The sequence below is a fragment of the Dasypus novemcinctus genome, chromosome 31, assembly GCF_030445035.2.
Source record: "Dasypus novemcinctus isolate mDasNov1 chromosome 31, mDasNov1.1.hap2, whole genome shotgun sequence".
In the NCBI taxonomy this organism is placed as follows: Eukaryota; Metazoa; Chordata; class Mammalia; order Cingulata; family Dasypodidae; genus Dasypus; species Dasypus novemcinctus.
In genome coordinates this window covers 2,683,698-2,704,170 of record NC_080703.1, presented here as the reverse complement: position 1 = coordinate 2,704,170, position 20,473 = coordinate 2,683,698, and positions in this window count along the sequence as shown.

Here is a 20,473-nt window from a genome sequence, read left to right as displayed (position 1 = left end):
CACAGTTCAAGAAATCAAAAATACACTTGCAGCAAATATCAGCAGACTAGAAGAGACAGAGCAGAGAATTAGTGATGTGGAAGACAGTACATCAGAAATCAAACAGATAGTAGAAGGGGTCAATAAGAAGATAGAAAAAATCCAGTTAGGATTTAGGGACCTGAATGACAATGCAAAACGCTCAAACATACGTATTATAGGCATTCCAGAAGGTGAAGAGAAGGGAAAGGGGTCAGAAGGAGTGTTGCAGGAAATAATGGCTGAAAACTTCCCAAATCTACTGAAAGAGACAGATGTGCATATCCAAGAAGCACAGCACACTCCGCAAGTCATAAACCCCAACAGGCCCACCCCAAGACATATACTTGTCAAATTATCCAATGCTCAAGACAAAGAGAAAATGCTAAAAGCAGCAAGAGAAAAGAAAACCATCACATACAAGGGAAGCTCAATTAGATTAAGTGCTGATTTCTCTTCTGAAACCATGGAGGCAAGAAGGCAGTGGTATGATATAGTCAAGGTACTAAAGGAAAAAAATTTCCAACCAAGAATACTCTATCCAGCTAAACTAGCATTCAAACATGATGGAGAGTTCAAAATATTCGCAAACAGAAACTGAAAGAGTATACCAACAAGAAACCTCCCCTTCAAGAAATTCTAAAGGGAGTTCTGCAGGAAGAAAGGAAAAAACAGGAAAGGCAGAGTTGGAGGAGAGTATAAGACCAACAACAACAACAAAAAAGACAAAAAAATATATACAAACAAAATATGACAAACACAAATCCAATCAAAATATGGCTAACACAAATAATTCCTTGATAGTAATAACACTGAATGTCAATGGATTAAACTCACCTATCAAAAGATTCAGACTGGGACATTGGATAAGGAAATATGACCCATCCGTATGCTGTCTACAAGAGACACATCTTAGACCCAGAGACGCATGGAGATTGAAAGTGAATGGCTGGAAAACAATCATACAAGCTAACAATAACCAAAAAAAGGCAGGAGTAGCTATATTAATATCAGACAAAATAGACTTTAAATGTGAAACAATTGTGAGAGAAAAAGAAGGATACTACATTTTAGTGAAAGGGAAAATCTGTCAAGAAGATCGAACAATCATAAATATCTATGCCCCTAACAAGGCTGCCTCTAAATACGTCAGGCAAACGCTGGAAAAACTAAGTGAAAGAATAGATACATCTACAATTATAGTGGGGGATTTTAATACACCACTATCAACTCTGGACAGAACATCTCAAAAGAGAATCACCAAAGAAACAAAACATCTGAATAGTATATTAGAGGAGCAGGATCTAATAGACATATATAGATCGCTACACCCAAACACAGCAGGATATACATTTTTCTCAAGCGCACATGGATCATTCTCCAAGATAGATCATATGCTAGGCCACAAAGAAAGGCTGAACGAATTCAGAAAGATTGAAATCATACAAAACATTATCTCTGACCACAGTGGAGTCAAGCTGGAGATTTGCAAGGGACAGAAGCCCAGATTTCACACCACGATTTGGAAATTAAACAGCACACTCTTAGAAAAACAGTGGGTCAAAGAGGAAATCTCAAAAGAAATCAATGACTACCTTGAAACAAATGATAATGATAACACAACATACCAAAATTTATGGGATGCAGCAAAAGCAGTACTGAGAGGGAAGTTTATAGCCATAAATTCATATATCAAAAAAGAAGAAAGAGCATAAATTGAAGAACTAACTGCACATTTGAAGGAATTAGAAAAACAACAACAAAGTAACCCAACAGGAAGAAGAAGGAAGGAAATAACAAAGATAAGAGCAGAACTAAATGAAATAGAAAATAAGAAAGCACTTGAACAGATAAACAAGACCAAGAGCTGGTTTTTTGAGAAGATTAACAAAATTGACAAACCTTTAGCAACACTAACAAAGAAAAAAAGAGAGAAGATGCAAATACACAAAATAAGAAATGAGAAAGGCGATATCACCACTGACCCCACAGAAATAAAGACTATCATAAGAGGATATTTTGAAAAACTATATTCCAACAAAAATGACAATCTAGAGGAAATGGACAAATTCCTAGAAACATATAAGCAGCCCATATTGACGAAAGAAGAAATTGATGATCTTAACAAACCAATCACAAGCATAGAGATAGAATCAGTTATCAAAAATCTCCCAACTAAGAAGAGCCCAGGGCCAGATGGCTTCACAGGTGAATTCTACAAAACATTCCAGAAAGAACTGACACCAATCCTGCTGAAACTATTCCAAAACATCGAAACAGAAAGAACATTACCCAACTCCTTCTATGATGCCAACATTACCCTAGTACCAAAGCCAAACAAAGACATCACAAGAAAGGAAAATTACAGACCAATTTCTCTAATGAACCTAGACGCAAAAATACTTAACAAAATACTTGCTAATCATATTCAACAACACATTAAACATATTATACACCACGACCAAGTGGGATTCATCCCAGGTATGCAAGGATGGTTCAACATAAGAAAATCAATCAACGTAATACACCATATAAACAGATTGAAGGAAAAAAATCACATGATTATATCTATTGATGCAGAAAAAGCATTTGACAAAATACAGCACCCTTTCTTGATAAAAACACTCCAAAAGATTGGAATACAAGGAAATTTTTTGAACATGATAAAGAGTATATATGAAAAACCTAAAGCCAATATTGTTTACAATGGAGAAATCCTAGACTCCTTCCCTCTAAACTCAGGAACAAGACAAGGATGCCCACTGTCTCCGCTCCTATTTAACACTGTCTTAGAAGTACTTGCTCGAGCACTGAGGCAAAAACCAGAAATAAAAGGCATTCAAATTGGAAAGGAAGAAGTCAAAATTTCATTATTTGCAGATGACATGATCCTATACATAGAAAACCCTGAGAGATCTACAATGAAGATTCTAGAACTCATAAATGAGTTTAGTAAAGTCGCAGGTTATAAGATCAATGCGCAAAAATCAGTAGCATTTCTGTACACCAATAATGAGCAAGATCAGGAGGAAATCAAGAAACAAATACCATTCACAATAGTAAATAAAAAAATCAAATACTTAGGAATAAATTTAACTAAAGAGGTAAAGAACTTATACACCGAGAACTATACAAGATTGTTCAAGGAAATCAAAGAAGACCTGAATAAATGGAAGACTATTCCTTGTTCATGGACAGGAAGACTGAACATTATTAAGATGTCTATCCTACCAAAACTGATCTACACATTCAATGCAATCCCAATAAAAATCAACGCAGCCTTCTTTAAGGAACTAGAAAAACTAACTATGAAATTTATTTGGAAAGGAAAGAGACCCCGAATAGCCAAAGACATACTGAAAAAGAAAAATGAAATTGGAGGAATCACACTACCTGACTTCAAAACATACTATAAAGCTACGGTGGTGAAAACAGCATGGTATTGGCATAAGGAGAGACACATAGACCAATGGAATCGAATTGAAAGCTCTGATATAGAACCTCACATATACAACCACATAATATTCGATAAAGCCACCAAACCCTCTCAACTGGGAGAGAGTGGCCTATTCAACAAATGGTGTCTGGAGAATTGGATAGCCATATGTAGAAGAATGAAAGAGGATTACCATCTCACACCTTATACAAAGATCAACTCAAGATGGATCAAAGACCTAAATATAAGAGCCAAGACCATAAAAACCTTAGAAAGCAGTGTAGGGAAACATCTACAGGACCTTGTAATAGGAAATGGATTTATGAATATCTCACCAAAAGCACGAGCAGCAAAAGAACTAATAGATAAATGGGACTTCCTCAAAATTAAAGCCTTCTGCACCTCAAAGGAGTTTGTCAAGAAAGTAAAAAGGGAGCCCACACAGTGGGAGAAAATATTTGGCAATCATATATCTGATAAGAAACTTATAACTTGCATATATAAAGAACTCCTATATCATGAAAATAAAAAGATAAACAACCCATTTAAAAAATGGGAAAAAGACGTAAACAGACACTTCTCCGAAGAAGAAATACAAATGGCAAGAAAGCACATGAAAAAATGTTCCAAATCTCTAGCTATCAGGGAAATGCAAATCAACACTACAATGAGATACCATCTTACACCCATAAGATTGGCAGCTATGAAAAGAACAGAAGAATACAAGTGCTGGAGAGGATGTGAAGGAAGGGGAACACTCATCCACTGCTGGTGGGAATGCAGAAGGATCCAACCATTCTGGAGGACAGTATGGCGGTTTCTCAAAAAACTAGCCATACATTTGCCATATGACCCAGCAATACCACTGCTGGGAATATACCCAGCAGAACTGAAAACAAGAACACAAACCGATATATGTACACCAATGTTCATAGCAGCATTGTTCACTATTGCCAAAAGTTGGAATCAACCCAAATGCCCATCAACAGATGAGTGGATCAATAAAATGTGGTATATACACACAATGGAATACTACTCGGCTGTAAGAACAAACACACTACAAACACATGTGATAACATGGATGAATCTTGAGAACCTTATGTTGAGTGAAGCAACCCAGGCATTGAAGGACAAATACTACATGACCTCAATGATATGAAATAAACAAGCTGCCCTAGATAGCAAGAGACTGAACGATAGGCTTACAGGAAATCGGAGGGTGGAGGAAGGATATGAGCCGATGTCTGCAGGGGTCGAATTTAAGACGAGATGGTGGTAAGTATGAACACAAAGAAGAGATAAAAGGGGGGCAAGGGGTTGCCTTTGGTTGGGGCTTTGCGGGTTTGAGGGTGGCTGGGGAGGGACGGATGGGTAACGTTGCCCAAAAGTGGGGGGAGGGAGGGGTAGCATACGAACCAGGAGAGGGTCAGGTGTTGGTGGAGAGTAAAATGCCGAGAAAATCATATCAAAATATAATAAAGAGGGTTACCTGTTTAGAATGCTCGGAGGGGAGGGTCTGACGCAGGACGGGCTCCTGGGGAATGTCTAAATGCTCATTCTGCCAGAGTGGGTGACACCATGGGGTAGAAACCCAAGTAGTGAGAGTGGGGGTGGACCCACATCCTGGGGGGGACTAATGCCATCCAATAGAGGGAACTGTATCCCTCGAGAGAAAGGGTGGCTCCCAGGGCATTGGGGCAGTTGAGCAAGTTAGGCCCTGAACACTATTCCATCTATCTCTGGAAGTGGCTCCTCAGGAAACGGAGGTTGGCTATCACTGAGGGCACCAAGGTGGAAGGGAAAATGGACGTTAAATATATGGAACCAAAGTAAATGGGGGGTAAGAGAGGAGTTTCTTGAGAGTACACAAGGATGGATATAAAACATGTAATATTACACCATAACATATAGGAGATGACAGACTGATAATGTAAACCATAATGTAAAACATAGGATAACTAAAAATGTAAAGAACTGTGTATCCTAAAGTATGCACCATAATGTAAGCACAGATGTCACCTTGTTAGAAAGCTAATGTCTCAGACTCTGTACATCACTTTAAGTAAATATGATATGAATAGGGCGTAAGAGTATCACTGTGGAAGGGAAAAGGTTTTCTGGTTGATGTGTGGGAGTGCTGTATATTATATATATACATTTCTGTGGTCTAGGACTCCTGTGAAGAAAAGCTGAATAATTAGGGGGGGGGGGGGGAAGAAAAAGATAGGATGTGGAATTTTTTCAAGTCAACATTCTTTATCTAAGTTCTTTATCTAACTTTATCCAAGTTCTTTATCTAACCTTTAAACCCATCGCTATATGCCATTCCCTAGTAAGGGACCATGACATTATATTGGGCTTCAAATTTCGGGGAGTTCTGGATCACAGAGTGTGTTTCAACAATGGCAATGGAGAGATACTGGTATGGGATACCAATGACAGGAGATATATGGCTGACAGGGAGCTGTACAGAACATATGTCCAGGGTGCATGGTAATGTTTGGATATACTCATAGTGGCAACAATTAAAAACCACCGCAGGGGGGGTACTGGGTTCCTGGCCAGTGGTGCTCTGTCGTGGTCCCTAGGGGAGCAGCGACAGTCTCCCAGGTACAGCGGCGGGGACCGGGAGAGAGTGAGGGTTCAACAGTGAGCCCCTGATGCTAATGACTATGCTTGTGAGCTGATAAGCCTAAAATAAGAACAAGGCCTAGAGCAACACTGTGCCTGGGAATTTCCTCCTGTCAGCCTTCATGTTACTCAAATGTGGCCAGTCTCAAAGCCAAACTCAGCATGTAAATGCAATGCCTTCCCCCCAGCGTGGGACATGACACCCGGGGATGAGCCTCCCTGGCACCGAGGGACCACTATCAACTACCAACTGATGATGCAACTGGAAAATGACCTTATATGGAAGTTTCAATGCGGATCAGCAGAATATCCCTGTCTACATAAAATAACATGACTTTAAAATGCTGTTTGACCTAAAGTAAGGGGGAAATGGAAAGGAGAAATGAGTTTATATGGCTACGAGTTTCTAAAAAAGAGTCTGGAGGCTGACAGAAGGATTGCCCTCATGCACAACTGAGCAGAGTCAGAGAGACAGATAAAGCAGATACAACCCCCAGATATTAGTTCCTTTGAGGGCTAAAGAGACCCATGGGAGTTATGGTCATGGCCGATGGGTTTAACTACCAGGTCAGATGGCACCTCTTTGTAAATGGTGTTTATGTTTGATGAATCTGGACTCAGATGGGATCTTCCTTCATAAGACTTCCATGCTAATGTGCTGGAGGTGCAGTTAATGTTGGGGTTTAAGATATATTTAGGGGATTTGAATCTCTGGACTGACAATGTGATAGCCAGGTCCTGAGCCTCAACAGACTCAAGCACCTACAATCTGATTTATTGGACTTACCACACTCAGCTAAGATGGAGCTGAAGAAGGACAACCACCACACCATGGAGCCTAGAGTGATTACAACTGAAAGTGGGAGGATTGCATCCAGCATCCATGTGGAATCTGAGCCTCCTCTTGACATAGAGGTGCAATGGACACAACCAATCCAATGTCCACATAGAAGAGGTGGCATTGGATTGGGAAAAGTGGACATGGTGGCTGATGGGTATGGGGAAAGGCAGGAAGAGATGAGAGGTGGAGGCGTCTTTGGGACATGGAGCTGCCCTGGATGGTGCTTCAGAGGCAATCACCGGACATTGTAAATCCTCACAGGGCCCACTGGATGGAATGGAGGAGAGTATGGGCCATGATGTGGACCATTGACTATGATTTGCAGAGGTGCCCAAAGATGTACTTACCAAATCCAATGGATGTGTCATGATGATGGGAACGAGTGTTGCTGGGGGGGGGAGAGGTGGGGTGGGGGGGTGGGGTTGAATGGGACCTCACATATATATTTTTAATGTAATATTATTACAGAGTCAATAAAAAAATTAAAAAAAGAAAAAAAAAAGAAAAAAATATATATATATTTTCATTTCCAAAGTTAAAATTTACTTATTTTTAATTCTGCAACAATTAGCTATAAATATTAAAAGGAATTTTTTAATGTTCCAATTATTCTGCATACTTTGCCAGAATAAAGAATTGTGTTCCAACCATAATTTAATATGTATTAATATAATTAGTAATCTCCTTTTCATAAACTATTTCTCAGGAACCAGATCTGAATGAGATTGATCACCTCCCACTGGAATCAAGTCATAGATTCTAAACCTGTTGGCAAAAATAAAGAAGAAAGAAGCACAAAGGAAGGAATGTCTTGAATTACTAACGCACTACTTTAGAACATAATCTGCAAGATCTCAGTCACCAATATCTTACTTGATTTTAATTTCAGTCACTTTCACAGTAAGACCTCTAAACTGTGTATATAGTTTAAAATCACAGCATTATATATTTTTGTTCCATCTTATCAAAAACATTTGCACGAGGAATCTGAAAAGTAATATAAAAAAGGAAAATGAAATATAATCCAGTATTCGTTATGACAATGAGCCTGTTTATTCTGATGGTGTATCATGGACTCCCCATAAAAACATTTGCTTGTTCAAAACTAAGCTCATGAATAAAAAAAGCAATTTATTCCTAAAATACTCTTAAAATCCCTAGATTAAAACCCTTGAGGGGCAAACTTCACTGAAATAAAAACTTTTTCTCCATTTTATTTGTAAAAGGTAAACACTCATGAAGTTTATATAGAGATAACTATTGAAAATAGCAACCTGGAGGGGAAGAGGGAAGCAAAAGAGATTCTGTCTGTCTACAGAACTATTAAGAATAGTCATAGTTAAATGACATCTCTAATCTGGAGTTCTCTCAGAATCCTTTCAAGAATTTTTACTTTCAAAATTTACATGAAATTTGTTTTCTTAATACAGATAGATGTTCTATTCCATTTCTATCTTTTAACACTAACTAAAATCTACAGCAAAGTGTTTTTTAAAATCCATTCTAAGGTTTTACTTCCGGAAGTGTTTACAAGAGCAAATTATGTTCTGGTCTTAGCACAACATTTACAAATGGAAACCATAAAAGAAAGCCCTATTCAAACAATCTTAATGGGAGAAGCTCTATAGAGGCCATAGATTGAAAGAAATTTTCAACATTTTCTGACTTTATCATAGATTTCCAAGTTAATTTTTCTGATATACCAGTGATATTAACTACACTTACATAAACTTATTAAAATGATCATAAGTTAACTTATATGTTGTGTATATTATTTTAAACTTTAAGTAGAAGGTCTAAATATGTTTTAAAAAATTAGAATTCTAACAAGAAAGAATTAGGGTATTAGAAATAAATTCCGGGCGGCGGACTTGGCCCAGTGGTGAGGGCGGCCGTCTACCACATGGGAGGTCCGCGGTTCAAACCCCTGGCCTCCTTGACCGGTGTGGGGCTGGCCCATGCGCAGTGCTGATGCGCGCAAGGAGTGCCCTGTCATGCAGGGGTGTCCCCCGCGTAGGGGAGCCCCACGCGCAAGGAGTGCACCCCGTAAGGAGAGCCGCCCAGCGCGAAAGAAAGTGCAGCCTGCCCAGGAATGGCGCCGCCCACACGGAAAGTTGGCACAAGATGGCACAACAAAAAGAAACAGATTCCCAGTGCCGCTGACAACAACAGAGGTGGACAAAGAAGACGCAGCAAATAGATACATAGAACAGACAACCGGGGGGCGGGAGGGAAGGGGAGAGAAATAAATAAATAAATAAATCTGAAAAAAAAAAAAAGAAATTCCAAGGTTAATATTATTTCTGTAAAATTTATCTTAAAGCACTACAATACATACTCTTTGCATGATATATCAAAATGTTTCCCTAAAAGAATCACCTTTTCTTTTTCACAACGCTATAAATCATTACAGAGGAATTTAAGTCTTCATAAGGAAGGAAAATAAAAAGCTTATTAAAATAAAATTCTATCTGAATTTTCTTAATTTGATCTATACAGCATACAAAATACTGTTAATGAATAAACACGAAATTTCCTAAATTGCATGCCCTTGTACCAGTTACATTTTGACAAAGCGTTAGCCAATTATATATTAACCAAATGTTTCTGTTCAGGAAACCAAAACCACCTTTTATAACTAACTTCCAGAAGCCCAAATATTCCTGCCCCCTCCTTCCTGAATCAAGGAAGCATCAAACTTTCAAATAATAGTCTTACCTGGCACTTCCCTGTTAATAACTTTTCTTCACCCATTTTTATTTCCCACTTAGGAGAATAAAGACTACTCAAGCATGAGGCTATCCAACTTGTTTTCTCACTGAAACCATGCTATGTTCCTAATACTGATCATTCTGCAATATTATCCAAATCCCACAGTGCTAGTGAGAGGCTGATACTTTCATTTCCAATGGCTTCCCTATCAAGCCTTTACAAGGGCTTGATATGTTTCTGGGTAAAGCAAATCAAATGTTCTGTTCATTATGTTCTACACATTACAACTTCCAAAGTTGTGACAAAATTTACCAGCATCCCTCTTCCTCCTAGAAGAGTAAGCATCCTCTCATATAACCCAGAGATTATCTGTTTTTCTCTAAAGAATATAGCTTGGGCACACTCCTCCAAGCAGCCGTTAGTAACTTTCAGACGCCTGTTCCACTATCACTTTGCTTAAATTACTGATAGGGCATCTTGTTTCTGCTTTACTTTTTCCCTTTTAAAATCTTGTAACCAATGTAGAGAACCTACAGATGTGCTTTAAAAATAAATAAATGAATTAATACGGAAAACATTACTTTGGCTCCACAACTTTTCAAAGGAATTATTTAGGATCCTTACAGTATTAACATAAACCACAAGATATCAGCTGTTCATGACACGAAAAGCTTTAAAATGATACAATTTTCTACTTAGCATTATCAAACATGGTTGCAAGTTTTCAGTAATTTCAAGTACACTCCATATTAAAAAGTTCTGATGAAGTTCTATCAAGTACAAGCCCTGAGTATCCTGCACATGTTAAATTTTAGACGTATTTAGGGTGACCTGCTGATTATTCTGCCCCTTTTATTACCCACTGATGCACCCACGAAAGAAATACTTGCCCTCATTTAAAATGGCCTTCCTCTTACCCTTCTAAAGACACACATTTGACTTGACGGTTTCCGCACGCTCCTACGGAACCACTAGCACCGCTGGTATCAGGCTCTCAATCCTCTTTCGCAGTCTCCCCGGAGGTTCTGCTCAGCAGGACTTTGAACCGTGAGACTCGCTGCCGGCGGCCCTTACGAGAGCAGCTCGAGAGACTCAGGCCGCACCGCAGCGGCTTTTACTAGCAGCTTCCAAAAAAAAAAATCATTATCAGCCCAGTGTCCTGCAGACCCTGGGCTCCTCTGCAGCTCTGGGAGCAGCCCCCGCCTTGCTGAGCTGGGCCCTGGAGAGGCTCGTGGAGGGCGGGCGGGGTAGAGGCGGGCGCCCGGGGCAGAGGGCGCCGCCACCTGCCGCGCGGCTCGGCCTCGAGCGCCGTGGCCGCGGGGCCTCGGGGAATGGGGTGCCCGCTGCTCCCAGCGAGCCCGGCCGCCGCCCACGCCCAGGCCTCACCTGCCGGGAGCGCGGGGCTGTCGCGCCGCCGCGCGGGAGAGGAGGCGGCTGTCGCGCAGAGTCCGCCCGCGGAGGGGCCTCGGCGCCACCCCGCCTCCGCCCGCCGCTCCGGCCCTGCAGCCCCGGCCCCAGCCGCGCGGCCCAGCGCCGCCGCCGGCACCAGACGAGGCCTGGCGGGCAGGAGCGGCGGCGGGAGGCGGGAGGAGGGGCGGGATGCGCGGGGCGCCCCGCCGGGCCCCTCTTCCCCCGCCAGGCGGCGCTGCGGCGACTCCCCGGCCGCCCCGCCACCTCCACGCGGGCTCCTACAGGCGCCAGCCCAGTCCCCTCGCCCCGGGCCTCCGGAGATGGAGTACCTGCCCGTTTCAATAGGTTCAGGTTATTCAAAACAATAAAGTGTACTGAAAAGCACGCGTCCTCAGCAAGGAGCCCTGGAGCCGCTGCTCCGCTGTCTCCTGACACCAGCGCGGGCTCCACCGCGCAGGCGCATCCCTCCTCTCAGGCCCGGCTGGTCCTAGTAGACACCGCCCTCCCTTCACACCTCTTGGATCAGATTGTATTGTCATGTTGATGTGGGCTATACATGCGAGGCTCTTTGTCTCTTCAGAGATAACCTTAACCTAAGCTGTCTGTCCTGCCTTGTGGGTGTGGAAAGGTAAGAGGCTGTAGTCCTGCCCTTGGTAACCATGGCAACAACTCCAGTCCCAGGAAATAGTTTATCAGTGCAAACTCTATAAACTATAAATATTCAGGGAAATGCAAACCAAATGTGCTGAAAGCTTATCTAGAATGTATGAAGTCCATGCTAAAAGCTTACCTAGGATGTGGAAGATATATATGCTAATTCAAGCCTATTGAGCACTGAAACAAAGAACAATTTAACCCTTCCTCTCTGTATAAAAGGAACTCAAAATTCTTGTTCAGGGCTCGGGTTTGAAACAGAAAGCTCCCGGGCCAGCCGGCCATCAATAAATCACTTTTCCTTCTCAAAATCATTTCTGAGTCCTGGCCTTTCTATACGCAAACAATTGAGCCTCTCTCAGCTTCTACAACAATATGGATGTTTATTTTTAATCAAACTGTGGCATCTTGATATTTGGACAAATGGGATACTCTTATAATAACTGTGTTAATGCCCCTTGTCTGCTAATTGTAAAAAAAATTCACAAAACTTCATATTTCCAAATCAAAAATGAAAGAGAAAATATTAAGTGAATATTAAGAATACACTTTTGTTAATAAAGAATATGTATTTAAAATATATGTGAAAATTTGCTTTCACTATGATGGGTATGAATGTTTTAATCTTATTTTTTTGTGAGTGTGGGAGAAGCAAAATAATCATAGTTGCTAAAAATACCTTAATTAATTTGAGCTATCTATATATGTACTCTTCATTTATATCTGAAAATAAAATTAATAATAATTAAATACACTTAAATAATGTTCCCCTACTCTTTCTGATATCATTAAAGTTAAATAATCATGAAGTTTCTCTTTGGAATAGAATCTAAGAATTGAATTAAGGAAATGATAGTTATGGATGATTATATGAGACAGACAGAATTAGCAATTGTAGGAATGTGTTTGAAAACAAAATTAAGTTTGGTGTTTTCAGTGAGGAAGATTGTCTCAACAACAGTAAGTTTCCATTAGGTGGGAACAAGCTTGACCACTATGCTATCATCAAGTTCCCCCAACCACTGAGTCAGCCATGAAGAAGGTTAAAGACAACAACGCACCTGTGTTCATTGTGTGCGGCGGCTTGCTCGGTCGGTAGAGGTGGGGTCTGGCTGTGGACGAGGGGTCGGTCCAGCTCTGGACGAGGGGTCGGTCCCGCTTGGGATGAGGGGTCGGTCCCGCTTGGGATGAGGGGTCGGTCCCACTTGGGACAAGGGGTCGGTCCGGCAGCAGACGAGGGATCGGTCTCACAAGGGGTTGCGCGGTTCGGCTGACGGGGTCGCCCGGCGAAGCCAGCGACGAAGGGGTCGCCCGGCGAAGCCGGCGACGAAGGGGTCGCCCGGAGAAGCAGGCGACGAACTGGGGACAAGGGAGGCCAGGCCCTTGTCAGGGGCTCTCAGGACTGGAGGGCGCACGGCAGAAAAACTACCGCGGAGACAAGGTAAACACGCAAGTCCAACTTTATTGAGGGAGAGGCAACAGTTTTATAGGGGCTGGGGAAGGCTGATTGGTCGAAGCCACGCCCTGTTCTAATTGGTTGCCAGCGAAAGGTCAGTGGGCGGTACTGGACAGGCGAGGGGTGGTGGTTAGGGATTGGCTGTCACTGTTGCTGGGGGAAGGGGCAGGGTTTAGGGATTGGTGGCTGCTGTTGCTGGGGTGGAGGGCAGACTGGATTTTTCTGCCCACACCTGGCTGTTGCTGCTGTCGGGGGAGGGGAAAAGGGCAGACTGGAATTTTCCACCCTGCGCCTGCGCAGGGAGAAAGAAGGCAAAGGGTGCCACCCCACAGGCATCATGTGGCGCCATCTGGGAGGAGGGGCGGCCGCGGAAGCATGGCTGCCGAGAAGGGGAGACCTGAGGGCACTCTGCGCCCATGCCGAGCTTCCTTCAGGGGTGGCGGTGAGTCCGACCAGCCACCCTATTATGGGGGCAGCGGCTTGGCCTGCTGCGGCTGCTCCCCCGCCAGGCCAGCAAACCACACTTCAGCCCGAGGGGTGACCGCAATTGTGGATGTCAAAGCCAACAAGGACATCATCTAACAGGATGTGAAGAAGGTCTGTGACATTGACATGGCCAAGGTCAACACCTGGATCAGGCCTGATGGAGAGAAGACAGCCTATGGTCCACTGACTCCTATCATGATTTCGATGTTGCCAAAATATTGGGATCATCTAAACTGAGTTCACCTGACTATTCTGAATATAAGTTTTTTGGCCATTAGAAAGGCAATTTGTCTACTGAATTTGTTATAGATTAGCGATATTGACCAGACTCAGACTTTGAATATAGTTCCAACTGAGAGCTTTATTAGCCGTGCAGCGGCTGTCTCATCCTACGCAGAGGAGAAAGCAGCCCTGAGTTTCAGGGAAGAGGTGTTTTTATAGCCTTTTAGGAGGGGGAGGGATTTACAAGCAAGCAAGCAGGCACAGAAGCAGAACATTGCAGTTAGCTGAAGATAGCATATCTATTTTTTTCTTCTAAAAGCCCCATGTTCTTTATTGGCACTTTTCTTGTGGGCAGTTCTGAGTTATTTACTGGCACTCTCCTTGGAGGCTGCCTTAAGTCATTTATCTATCTGAAGGCACTTGCAATTTCCATCTCCCAATGTAGTTCTATTCCTATTTTCCCAATGTGGCCTTACCCTTACAAATTAAGGTAGAAGAACAGGAAAATGTATATTTGGAAGATTAATCTTAAAAACCTGAGAGAATTATGAAGTCTTATGGTATCATAGACCAGGTGTATCAGGTTTTTTCTCCATGTCACAGAGAAAAACTATTGGAAACCTGGGTGGAATTAGATACTGAAAATATCTAGGACAGTCAAACTACTTTGCATGTGTTGAATTTGGATGTATTGAAACCAAAGAAACCATTTTGGCTGGGAACCACATTGTAACATGGGCACTTTTCACAAATAGCACCCATGACTTTAGGAATTTTTATTGGGAAGATAGCAATGTCACATCACTGGTACATAGAATGAGTAACCTCATAGCTTATAAATCTGAAACTAGGAGACTGATGCTTCTGGTGTTCAGACTACTTGGAAAATTAGAGACATTATAGAGTCAACACTGACTTGCAAGAATTCTATAGTATTTATTTTTACCACATCTATAGATGGGTTATCCCTGAGGACACAAGGTAATTAGAAAACTAAATGATAAAGTTGATGTAATTTTAGAGGGTATCAACTGGGATTGGTTGGGAATTGAATCAGATACCCCACAAAAGACATGGATAAGAATTAATCCACATTCTTGTGGCTGTGGACTCATTTGTTAATATGACTTTGAAGATGTTATTATTAGTTAAAATATGGCCAAACTACATAAGGGGAGGCCTTAATCCAATATGTCTGAAGTCAGGTAAAACTAGAGGGGAGTAGCAGACACAGAAAAAGATCACTATATGACAGATGATGTCAGAGCACTATAGCCTTGGGGGGAAAGAAAGCTTGCTGTCACACTTCTAGCCTCTCAAACTGTGAGAAATAAATCCCTGTTCTTTAAGCCACCCATATTTTTTTATTCATCATCAAAACCTTTGTAAAGCAACACAGGGACGTAGGTATACATGGTAGTCAAAGAAGGCACTACAAGATGGTGAACTGGGTGAAATGAGTAATCAATCTGCATAAATGTGAAATAATTCTTTGGAGTGCACATGATAGTGCATTCCCATCAAACCAAATGCTTCTAACCTAATAGGTTAATAAAGGTGGAAGGGCTGAGAGGAAAGACTCATTGAGAAGTTAAAGTCTAAAAGACAGAGATCATGTGGTAGAAAGAGAGAATATGTTTGGTGATTCCTAACAGATTTTTTTACTCCTCATAGGAAAGGGAGGGGGGTACTGGAAGGTCTTAACAGGGGAGAACTTTCTAATTAAGGCACAGCTGGATGACCATTTATTAATAAATTTGTTTCTCTTTGCTGACCCAAAATCAAGAGGAGTCTGAAAATGCCTACTTTATAGGCAAGTAATTTTGTTTCTGATTGTGAAGTCTGATGGACAGTTTATTTCCTGGAGAGAAGAGGACAAGGACAATTCTGAATCTAACCAACAAAGGTTGCAACATCAGTATTGTATTAATACAGGGCCTTTTGTTTCCCCTGTATCTGTTTAAATTGTAGAATCATAAATGTGAGGTATGTGATTTTTCTCTATCATGATATTTTCAAAAACTTGAGCTACATGTTTTACCTCGTGGGTGGCTTGTGTTATGGTAAATTATTTTACACTCCTAAGGGCATTAACTAAAAATGTTAGAGATTGACAATACCTAACACTGAATATGCTTTAAATGCTGTTTCTAATGGATCTAAAGTTAGAGGCAGATTCATCATGTCCTTGAAGTTAGTAATAGATGGGTCTCCAGACAATATAAAGGGAAGACATCAAGGAAAACCTTAAAGAATTTCTCCTGTTTAAAAGATGTTAGCAAACCTGGAAAGGAAGATTTTCTATCAGGATTAGCTAAGTCCTTAATTTGGCAGTTCATTTGGACTTTCACACAAATTTCTCTATACTGCTACTCTATGACAGGTGGTTCAGCCATGCAGGCATCATTACAACTGAATTTTATCCTCAAAGGATTAAGGTCTCCATGAAGGACATTCAAGGATGGTCATAGCAATTTCTATGATTTCTCTGAGGTTTCTTATTTTGACTTATATTTGGAAGCTATAGACCTCCTCTTTCCCTGAAAAAGGAACAATATTTTCTCTTATTACATCAAGTGTACACAAAAATAATACAAAATAGAAGGGCTCTAAGATATCAAAACTTTGAGAAGAGGACATCGTAGAGTTTTTCCTCACACGAAGGTAGATTTCTTTGTAATTTCACCCATAGTATACCACCATGATATCTCTCCTCATTATTTAAGTAGTATTTGGTTTTCTTAGATGCTTATATAATTTAAATAATTGTAATGTATGAGAATGAGTAAACAATTTTGAAAACTGGTGTGGTATTCAGCTTGTTGACTGGAGAAAATAGGGATGCATCATAATGCAGCACGGCCTGCCTCGTTTAACAATAGCTTTCTTGGCTCCCTGTAGGTGGTGGACTTGGAAGCTCTAGGGGCCCCGTGGCTGTTTTCCACTCACTGTAACATGCTTGAACGTGTGCATGGCTGTCAACATGTGACTACCTAGGTTGCCAGCTGCTCTCTTAGGATTAGGATTGATAGTTTTATGATCATTTCTGATATGCAAATTAAATGTTAATATCTGAATTGTCTCTTTCAAATATTTGGAGTTATTCTATATAAACCTCTTTTGTAGATCTTTTCATTGAATCTATATATTGACATCACAACAATCACTTAATATATAAAATTACTACCTAGTGTAAGTATAAAATGGTGTTATGTTTTTTGATGGTTCTGACAGGTGTATTTCATGTATGCAAACATTCATTATGAATTGTTAGTAAAGTGTGAAATCTAGGAGAAAAACAAATATCAAAAATCATATAAAATGTTACTGAAGATCTGATGCTGTGAGTTCAATTTCAGAGGCTAAGAATCCCTTACAAGGTGAGTACAGAGCAACAACCACTTTGTTCCCTGAAGGCCACAATGTTCAGGTGATCACGCCTTGCAGAAGTCGAGAACTGAGGCAAGGAGACTCCAGCAAAGATTTTAAAGTCTCTGTGTGCTGGCATGAGGGTGTGTGATGAGCCCCACATGCTGCAGCAAATCACAGCAAGGGAGCTTTGAGGGCATCACTGCTGTGGAGATCATTAAAATATATATTAAATCATCTTATTATTAAACAGTTCAGGAATAAAAACCTTTCTTTACCTATTTTTCCCCCATGCTGTGTTTTCTTCTTACAGACATATTCTTCTCCTTATGCTGTTCCTAAGTGACCGCAATACTGTTTCTGAAGTAGAACATTTGCCTTTTCATGCCTTCTTGTCTCATTGTGCTCATTCCCCTTTGAGATATTAACCCTGGGATGTAGGATTTTGTGGATTTTTTCCCCTGAATTTATCCCCAAGTCATTCAAATCATTTCTTGGTATCTGTTTTCAAGATTGTCTCAGGATTTTAAAAAAACGTTATCTTCATTCCTCAGTACTCTGTCAGAGAAAACAAAGCATCAGGAATTATTTTAAGTTTTAGATTCAGAGCTCACATTGTGTTAGTACATTCTCTTTTTTTTATATTCCATGTTGTCACTTTTCAAGTATATTGCATAAGCTTTGCCTTAACATGGATGATTTTGTGGCTGTCAGACATTTTATTTCAATTCATGTGAGGTGAGAATATTGTTTCTGTGTAATTTCACCATTTTATACACGTTACGGACATATTAATTTCATCCCATAATTTATGTACCTGTACAACACTATCTTGTTCTCTAAAGGTTATTGATCCTATTACCATGGTACAAGGACTCTAACATACCATTGAGAAAACATTGATGCTAAAACCATTTTTTGTGAGTTTGTGCTTTCTCAAACTTTACAAAACCTGTAGTCTGTGTTATGTGTCAAAGGAAAATGATGTTAATCTAATTCATCTTAAGCAATTATTCAGAATAATTCAATGCCTTGAAGGACCTTCGACTTCTTTAGAGCCTGCAATTCCTAGATCTGCTGAGAATTGTGAGAGTTCTAAGTATCACAGTGTTCCTCCAGAAAGAGATTACCAAGCATAATAGAAAAAGTCAATGCACATTTCTTTTTTTTTTTTAAAGATTTATTTTTATTTATTTAATTCCCCTCCCCTCCCCTGGTTGTCTGTTTTCTGTGTCTTTTTGCTGCATCTTGTTTCTTTGTCTGCTTCTGTTGTTGTCAGCGGCACGGGAAGTGTGGGCAGCGCCATTCCTTGGCAGGCTGCTCCCTCCTTCACGCTGGGCGGCTCTCCTCATGGGTGCACTCCTTGCGCGTGGGGCTCCCCTACGCGGGGGACACCCCTGTGCGGCACAGCACTCCTTGCGCGCATCAGCACTGCACATGGGCCAGCTCCACACGGGTCAAGGAGGCCCGGGGCTTGAACCGCGGTCCTCCCATGTGGTAGATGGACGCCCTAACCACTGGGCCAACGTCCGTTTCCCTGCACATTTCTTTATAAGGTTTAGAAGAAAAATAGTTCTGTTTGAGAAAAGAGTCTCTGGGGCATGCTCAATAAAGATAACTGAAGGGGCTGGGAGATGAGTTTTAACCTTTGAGTGTTTATGAGACATCATGTTTGTGACGTCAAACCTCATATTTCACTCTATTAGTCATGGTTCTCTAGGGAAACAGAACCAATAAGAGATACCTGTCAATAGTAAGAGTTTTTATCAGAGTCTCTTGTATGACTGTGGGGATACACGAGTCCAGGTTCTGCAGTCAGGATGTAACCAGGGGCTCCAATGAAAGTCTAATGAAGGTACTTAATGAGATTCTGGGAGATGTTGGCTGTGCAAAGATGACCTGGGAAATTCTCCCTGAATGCTGGAATCACTTTCCCTTTTAATGGATTCAACTGATTAGATTAAGCATCACTCATTGCTGATGGCAATCTCCCTGACTGATGTAATTGTAATCAGCAATCCATACAGTAAAGTCAGTGGTGACTAGAGTCCATAAATGCCCTTGTATTAAAATTAACCCAGTGCTTGCTTGACCAAACAACTGGGCACAATTACCTGGCCAATTTAACACATTAGCCTAAGCATCACAGTCCACCACTTGTCAACTTGGCAACCATGCACACTACGTTAAACCATACTTAGTCTCCAAGTAAAAACAATAACAGGCATGCATGTATGTATATATTTCTGCTTAACAATGTTCAGCTCTCCTATATACAACCAGAAATGCATTAATTCCCTACAGAATAGCATGCAAGTTCTTGAGTAATATTTGCTTTCAACTTGACATCCTTAAATATTATGAAATGAAACTGATACAACTTGTTATATGATAAGGGAAAAGTTTGGGGAAGAAAATAAAGAAATTCATTTTGTGTACATATACAATCATACTCATAACAAAACAAGGAAGAAAGATTAGTGACCAATACAGTCCTCATTTCTGTAACTGGTCACATGATCAAAATTCATATTCATTATTACATTATTCCACTACTTATTCCATGTTTCCATTACCCTCAGCAAGCACTTCAGCTGGCTGCAGTTCTTTGCCTGGTGGGCGACCCAAACTTTCATTCCTGAAGATTTTGGGTCATGGTTAATCCTACTTGGATTGGGTTGCAGCACTAGGATATGCACTGGAGGATCTCCTGTATTCCAGGCAAACTCTTCTTCACCCCCATTGTGTAGATATAGTCCTACTTCCCCTTGATAGTCAGGATCAATCACCCCTGCCAGTACTGTAAGTCCCTTGTTTGCCTATTGATTCAGAGGGAAGAGGAACCCAAAGTGGCAGTCTTAACTTCAATTCAATTAAATCATTGTTATGTTTCCTGGTGGCAGTACTCCTCCACCTGGGACTAAAACCTGTAGACCAACCAAGCTAGAGGTTGAGTAGCAAAAATCTTCCTAGTGGGTCACTAGGGGCAATAGTGAGTGGTGCCACTCTCATTTCCACCCCTTGATTCCTGGACCCATGGATCCTGGTTATGGGAGAAAGAGCATCATGGAGTGGGTGCTGATGCCTCCTGGAGAACATTGCCCCAGCCTGCAAGGTACTGCCACCTAGTTGGCACCATAATTGAGTCTTCAAAGGCCATTCCCCTTTTCTATCAATCCACAGCTGCCTCAGGGTGATGGGGAATGAGGTAAGACCAGTGAATTCCATGGGCATGTGC